General features: G+C 39.0%; 1 pseudogene; it reads right to left on the bottom strand.

Annotated features, from left to right (window-relative positions):
* Nucleotides 1-3699: 3699 nt before the first annotated feature.
* Nucleotides 3700-4939, bottom strand: LOC101555555 (spindle and kinetochore-associated protein 3-like; annotated as a pseudogene).
* Between the last annotated feature and the right edge of the window lie 3612 nt (nt 4940-8551).

The following is an 8551-nucleotide window of genomic DNA, read 5'->3' on the forward strand; positions in this document are numbered from 1 at the left end:
GTATCATGGAATTTGCATGTGCTTCAATGAATTATATTATATGAGGTTAGAGTATGCCTCCAATCATCTTAACATGGTACTGGGCCCTCGATATACTACTGATTGCTTATATACAACACTAATAGCTAACATTTATGGATTATTTACCATGTGCCAGACACTATATTAAGTTGTATGTGATAATCATATTGTTTATTTCACCTAACAACCTCTGCAGCTATATTTATGATTTTCATTTTGCAAATGAGGAAACTGCCTAGGACTCCAAGAGCTTAAGCAACTTGCTTAAGTGCATATAATTTAGAAGTGATCCAGGGAGAATTTGGACCAAGCCTAATGGCAGAACTTTCCCTTTTTCTCATCCTGTATCCTATATGATTAGTGAAAATTAAAAAAAAATTCTTTTTTTAAAATTTATTTTATTTTATTTTTTCTTTTATTTTAAAAAAAGAGCATTTCTTTTGTTCTTTTGGAGTATCTTTTTATTCCCAACTCTGCAGTCTGATGTTCATCCACAATACTCCAGTTACCATATTTTACTGTGTAACTGACAAACCCTACTTTCCAATTTGTACAAAAATTGTACAAATACTGGGGCTGGAGCAATAGCACAGCGGGTATGGCATTTGCCTTGCATGCAGCTGACCCGGGTTCGATTCCCTGAATCCCATATGGTCAGTCCCCTGAGCACCGCCAGGAGTGATTCCTGAGCGCAGAGCCAGGAGTAACCCCTGTGCTAGCCAGTGTGACCCAAAAAGAAAAAAAAATTGTACAAATACTGACACAATTTTGAATTTAAAAGAGCTTCACAAAATGATTACAGTCCACTTTTTTCAAACAAGGAAAAGTATATAGTGAAATACTGTACCCTTTGCAGTTTTCTGACAAGGTAGAGTAATTAGAGAAAATTTTAGACGAATCCGAAGGACTTATCTTTGTACTGTTGAAATAGCATGGTTTACAAATGTTTCAGTGTTCGGTGCACAAAATTACTGTATTAACACCACCACTGTCAAAGTGCCCCAAATCCTTGCTTTCTGTCCGTATGTCCTTCCCAGTCACCCCACTTCATGAGTCCACCGTAAGAGAATCAGATCCTTTGTCAGAGTCTGAGGGTTTCCAAAATACACATTTTTTAAAGAAATGGGTATGAGCATAGCTCCAACTTGTTATCATAGCAACCAAATGTATTACTTTTATTACTTCTAGATTTCCAGTTTTGGTGGGCAGCCACTTCCTTCTTTCTATAATTTTATTTTCTTGCAAGGGTTAACTTTTTAAAAATCCATATTAGTCTTTAAATTCATCTCAGAGATTTACATACATATAATACACACATATGGATAAAATTAATGAAGGTTGATATAAATCTGAGAAGCATCATCATATATAGAGTAGACTCGAGACTTAACCTGTGGACCCCAATTCCATCAGGAGTTAAACCTGACTCCTGAGATCACCAGGGGTGAACCCCCCAAACCAAAACAAACAAAAAAGGTAGTATCTTGAAAATTTCCAAAACTAAACATCTGAAACATCTTGCTATATAACACCTGTCAAATAATTCCTTTTAAGATTTTAGCTATTATCCATAGTAATTTAGGTCTTCAATTTCCTTTGCCCATAATATCAAAAGTTCGCTTATATGGTCTTAGATGAAAACACTTTCCAGTCATACTTAAATATAAAGGACCTTAGGTTTACAAACTTAGTCAAACTCTTGATAGCTTGAGAGGCATTTGGTCTCTCGTGATCACAGATAACGGTCCATATAACGGTGTCTGGCCTAAGAAAGCAGGTTCTTGCTCTCTTGGGTGACAAGGTAGATGGGGGTTTGGAGACATCAATAGTCATGTGAAGGACTGAACTGATTTGAGAGGACGAGACTGACTTGAAGGCAAACTGGGAGTTCAGTGTCTGGGTGCAGATGAGTCTGATTCAGAGACCTACTCCACTGAAGTTACACAAGTTTCTCTTTTCCTCAAAGAATACAAGCTCTCGTTTAAATGAACATTGTGAGATCCATGGTGTAATGGACTTTGGGACAGTCAAAAGACAGGGAAGGAAAGCGAGAATCAAGAAAGATGCCTGGATCTAGCAGACAGTAATAATGACTTAGCCCCAAAGAAGACTGGGCTAACCATGAAAATTTTAAGTTCATGGGGCCTGAGCGATAATATAGCAGGTAGGGTGCTTGCCTTTCATGTGGCCAACCTGGGTTCATCCCCAGCACCCCATATGGTCCCCTCAGCACTCCCCTATATAACCCCAAAACAAAAAAAATTAGATCATTTATCATGCTTTCCTAATATTATGTAATTGTTAGATTAGGTGAAATCCTGAAATATTATTTCAGGAGAAATGTTATTAGGATGACATAAAGGTCTTGAGGGGGTCACTGGAGCTTAGGATGCCTTACAGTTTCTCACTTCATAAGGTTAATGATTCCCTTCCTTGGGAAAGGGCACTTAGAAGAAAAGGGACTAGTGAAATAGTAAGTAAGGACTCAGGGAAAGAGGAAGAGTGCATCTGCAGGAGCTGGGTTCCGTGTCCAGCACTGGAAGTAAAGAACAGTGTCTGTGAGGGAGTGTCACCAGTTGGGCACCTCTTGTCTGTGCTTTTCTGGTGCTTTGTCAAATGATTGCCAGTGAGTCTGTGTTTGCAAGCAGTTTGATAACCTGTCCCTCCTTTTCTGACCCAAACACTTGCCATGATGCCTAGCATGGCAAGGGTTCAACCAATAGTTATTAAACTGAACGATGGGAAGTCGACTGGTTTTCTATTGCTTCCATAACAAACTATCATACATTTAGTGAACTAAAGCAACAAAAGTGTCTTCACAGCTCCAAAGGTCAGAAGTTCAGGATGGCAAGGGTAATTGCTCTATTTCACAAGGAGGTGGCCTATTGTGCTTTTATTATCAGGAGATTCTGTAAAGAATCTTATCTAGTGGCTTTCAGATTGCTGATAGATTCTAGTTCCTTGTCACTACAGAACTGAGGTTCCTGTGTCCTCACTGACTCAATTTAGCAAATGGCTACCTTTGGCTTCAAGAAGCCAATCTCCTGTCCAGAGACTATAAAACCAAACTCCCGAAAGCGCGCGGCCAAGACATCTTACAGCCTACTTCTCCCTCTCGGAGAACCTGACAAGCTACGGAGAGTTTTCCTGCCCACACGAAAGAGCCAGGCAAGCTCCCTGTGGCATATTCATGTGCCAAATACAGTAACAATGATGGGTCTCATTCTCTTTATACTGAAAGAGCCTCTAATGCGGCGCCATTAGGAAAGACGAGTAAAGAGAGGCTGCTAAAATCTCAGGGCTAGGATGAATGGATACATTACTGGGCCCACTTGAACAAATTGAGGATCAATGTGATAGTGATAGTGATAGATTAGGTAGGTAAACTTGAAATCAATGAAATGATAATATTATTTAAAACTTATCAGGAGGTGTAGCATCTCTAGGAATTAACATTGCCCAACAACACTATCCCACTAGGGGTGACTAATATAACAAAAAAAATATAATAACTGAAGTAAAATTTAAAGTGTCTCAAAGCTGAATGAAACACATACTATAGCATTAGTTTAAATCTTGATCACAAATGTGGATTGAGATTAAGAAAATGAATACAGGAGCAGTACTTCTATCTCATTCTGTTCAGTTTCTCTATGGGATGGATCCACTAACAGGCATTCACCAGTTCTCTTCCTTGCCAATGCCCTGGATTTTCTGTTTTTCAAATTGAACAAGGTGCTCTTTGCTGCATGGCACATACTTTCATTTCTGACAAAGTAGCTATGTTTGAATTGTATTTTGATAAGATCTGGAGAGCATCTTCTGGAATTGTAGTTACATCTGGAGTTGTTGGTATTCAAAGCAGGTTCTCATAAGAAGAAATTTTAGAAGAGTGAACTATGAAAGTCTTGAAACACTGATCCTAATTGAGAACTAATGATGTGCATTCTTTCATTTCCAAATCACCTGATAAAAAATTGTTTCAAATAATGGATAGCGTGTAGACAGCAAAGTCATGCTTTTCTTTGTAGAAGGAATTTTCAAACTAGGAGTGCAGAATGTAGGTGCTAAGGGGAAATTTGTATACTCAGCATCACCTTTTTCTAGTTGTTGAATGCTACCATGAAAGTAACAGAAATATCATTACTCGTCAATTCTGTTTCTAGGGACTACACACCTTTATTGTTCTTCATACTTTTAAGTCCCAGTGTGTAATCTTCACTTAAACACATATATTCAGACACCGAAGTGTCAAAGTTACTCTTATTTTGGAGTAACACTCAAATTTTTCCACTTTAGTGTGCACTTGGGAGGTTTGGATACAGTAATTAGTCATTCTTTGTAAGATGGAGTTATACTTTCTGGATCTACTTTATGGTTATTAATGGCCCACGGAGGAATTGGTAGAACATGCAATATCATGCATCTCTCAAGTCCAAAATCTGAAAGCTGTGGACTATGTGGAGACTTCTCAGAAACAAAAATGTTTGGAACAGCAAGATCAGACAAATTATTCTTCATATCAGACTTCTGAAAATTTTCATACTTGGCAGATTCTAGTTTTGAGTTATTGCTATCATAATTATCCACTGATTTTTTTGGTCTATAGATTATATCCATACTTCTGGAAATACTCAGTTATTTTTACAATATCCATTGAATTTTTTTTTCATTAGTAGTTTTGTTGCTTTCATAAAACCAGTGTTTTCTTGACTTTCCAAATGTGCTTTATTAAAAGGATATTGATATCGTTGTTTGGAATCTGGACTTCTCAATAAAGATCATACAAAATTCTCATTGCATAATCTTCAAAATCGCTGTCCATTCCGTCCAGAGCCCACTGCAGCTGGGCTGTCTCAAGGGTCAGGGAGATGGTCAGGGCTTGCAGCTTCCCGCAGAAACTTCAGATTACCTTCATAGGTGTGAATTGCAGAGCTCGAGGCACAGCCACACGAAGGAAGCCTGCGGGTGTGTTTGGAAGAATTCGGTCGTGAATTCATTTGGACACGGCCTTTTGTTTTGGGGAAGACTTTTGATTACAGTTTCAATTTCCTTGATATTAATAGGACTATTCAGGTATTCCAGGTCTTCTTGATTCAGCATTGGGAGATTATAGGAATCCAGGAATTTATCCATTTCTTCTAGGTTCTCTTGTTTTGTGGCATACAGATTTTCAAAGTAGTCTCTGATGATCTTTTGAATTTCTTTGGATTCTGTTGTGATATCCCCCTTTTCATTTCTGATTCGGTTTATTAGGGTTCTCTCTTTCTTTGTGAGTATTGCTAGTGGTTTTTCAATCTTGTTTATTTTCTCAAAGAACCAGTTCTTGGTTTCATTGATCTTTCGGATTGTTTTTTGGGTTTCCATATCATTGAATTCTGCTCTAAGTTTTATTATTTCTTTTCTTCGGTCGGTTTGGGTTTCTTTTGCTGGTCCTTTCCTAAGATCTTGAGCTGTGAAGTCAAGCTATCTTTGTAGACCCTTTCTTCCCTCCTGAGGAATGCTTGCAGAGCTATACATTTTCTCCTTAACTTTAGCTGCATCCCACTGGTTCTGGTAAGTCGTGTCTTCATTCTCATTTGTTTAGAGGTATCTTTTGATTTCTTCCTTGATTTCCTTCCTGACCTATTGATTATTCAATATTGAGTTATTTAATTTCCAGTTGTTTAATTTGGTGCTCCGCATCTGTGTGTGGTTAGCTTCTATCTTCAGCGCATTGTGGTCTGAAAAGATAGGTAATACAGTTTCTATCTTCTCAATTCAATTGAGGTATGTTTTGTGACCAAGGATGTGGTCTATTTTGGAAAATGTTCCTTGTGCATTGGAAAAGAATGTCTATTCTTTCTTTTTGAGGTGTAAAGGCCTGTATAGGTCTATTAGCCCTCTCTCTTCCACTTCTTCCTTCAGAGTCAGTGTTTCCTTGTTGAGTTTTGTTCTTGTTGATCTATCCAGAGGTGATGAGGCGGTGTTGAAGTCTCTTACTACTATTGTGCTGCTAGCAATGTCCTCCTTAAAGTCTGTTAGATGGTGTTTTAAGTATTTAGCTGATAACTCATTAGGTGCATATATGTTTAAGAGTGTGATTTCTTCCTGTTGTACATATCGCTTGATAAATAGAAAATGACCTTCGTTGTCCCTTCTAATCTTTTTCAATCTGAAATTTATGTTGTTGGATACTAGTATGGCTACTCCAGATTTTTTGAGGGAGCTGTTTGCTTGCAGGATTGTTTTCCATCCTTTAACTTTGAGTCTGTGTTTGCTCTGATTGTTCAGGTGTGCAGGCAGCAGAAGGTTGGGTCTAGTTTCTGAATCCATTTTACCACTCTGTGTCTTTTGATTGGTGCATTTAGTTCATTGACATTGAGAGAGATTATTATCATGGGATTTTGTGCCATCTTTCTGTAGGGTTTGTTGTTCTTGTAGGGTTTTTCCTTGTCTTACAGTAGTCCCTTAATTCCTTCTTTTAATTTTGGTTTTGAATCTATGAAGTTCCTGAGCTGTTGTTTATCCATGAAATAGCGTGTCATTCCTTTGAGTTTGAGTGAGATTTTTGCCAGATAAAGTATTCTTGGTGAGGCGTTCACTTCATTGAGTTTTTTCCAGTATATCCCACCGTTGTCTTTGGGCTTTGAGGGTTTCCTCTGATAGGTCTGCTGTAAACCTAAGGTGTGCTCCTTGTATGTGATTTCCTCCTTTGACCTTGCTGTTTGCAGTATTGTGTCTCTATCAATGGCATCCATCATTCTGACTATCATATGCTTCAGAGTCTTTTTATTAAGGTCTCTTTTAGCTTGCACCCTTCGGGCTCCTTGGATCTGGATGCCTGCATCCTCCAGCTCTGGGAATTTCTTAGCAATGATGTCTTTAACTGTGTTTTTTTCATAGGGATTACTTCCCTGTGCTTATGGTACTCCAATGATTCTTATGTTGTTCCACTTGAGGTCATCCCCTAGAGACTTTTTGATGTCTTTTGCCATTATTTATTGTTGCCTGTAAGCTTTCTGCAGCTCATCTTCAAGTTCACTGATTCTGTCTTTGGCTGTAGCCATTCTACTGTTGAGGGCACCTACTGAGTTTTTTATTTCATCTACCGATTCCTTTATTTGTGTGACTTCCATTCGTAGCTTTGAAATTTATGCTCTTATTTCTTCCTGTTTTTTTCGTGGTCAACCGTCGCAATGCTTCTTTCATATCCTCCTTTAATCTATTGGATGTCTGTTCCATGGTTGCTTTGAGTTCGTTGACCATCTTCAAGATTTCCTCTCTGAATTCTTTATCTGAGATATTGCATTTGTGGGTAAAACCTGTTGAGGCTTCTGGAATCTTTTCTTCATTCTCTCCTCGTGGTGGGGATTTTTTCTGTTTCTTCATGTTATTGTGAAATTATAGAGGTGGAACCTTCCAATTCTCTATCCCTATTCTCTCTTGCTGCAAAGGGGGATTCTGGATGAGCTAAGTCGATGATGGTAGTCTTTTTTCCCTTTTAGAATACTTCCTTACTTTGAGCCGCTCCTCCTGGATTATGTGGGGTCTCTAGTGAAGACTTGAGGCTATGCTCTCTTTATAAAGGGCTTTGTGTAGCTTTTTGTGTTCACTGACAATTTTTGTGAAATTACAATTGGCTAATGGACTATTGGCATATAGTGATTGAGATGGCCAGGGTATTCTTCACAGAAATAGGTTATACAGATTGTGACCTAAGTCCTTAGAGCAGGAAAGCGGGGGGAATAACTGCAGCTGCCTTAGCATCTGCCAGCCCCCAGGAGACCATGTCCCTTTTGCAGCCACGACTCCTGGTGTAGAGGCTACATCCCCAATAACTTATTCGGGAAGCGGGACCTGGGGCTGAAATCGGGATGCTGGGGGGGTTGCAGGGGAGCAACTTCGTTGGGCAGTTGGGGGGGGCACTGAGAGGGTCCCATGAACCTGTTTGGGGAAGGGCGGAGCTAGGGCTACAAGAAGGGAAGCCTGGGGCCAGAAACCAGGGTGCTGGAGGGCTGCAGAAGCACTCCATATGTCTATTTTTTCATATTAATATTTTCCAGATATCTGTGTACTTTATGAAAATTTAATAATAATGGCTGTCACGTATATACCTGATAAAAGGATTGATAGTTAGAATGTGATTATGATTAATATGCACAGAAATTAAAATTGTCAAATTAAGAGTAGTACAGTGTAGAATATGATGCAGCATGACTTTCAGCAGAGACTTAATCTTGAGATAATTAGATTATTGCCCCTCATTGAAAGTCCCACAACCTCAAAGTGTTTTATGTTTTTTATGTTTTATGTTTTTTTATGTGTTTTATGTTTTTTTTATGTGTTTTATTTTATTTATTTATTTTTTTTTGCTTTTTGGGTCACACCTGGCAATGCACAGGGGTCATTCCTGGCTCATGCACTCAGGAATTACCCCTGGCGGTGCTCAGGGGACCATATGGGATGCTGGGGATCGAACCCGGGTCGGCCGCGTGCAAGGCAAACGCCCTACCCGCTGTGCTATCACTCCAGCCCCGCTACTTTGTGT

Source organism: Sorex araneus, chromosome X, assembly GCF_027595985.1.
Source record: "Sorex araneus isolate mSorAra2 chromosome X, mSorAra2.pri, whole genome shotgun sequence".
Classification (NCBI taxonomy): Eukaryota; Metazoa; Chordata; class Mammalia; order Eulipotyphla; family Soricidae; genus Sorex; species Sorex araneus.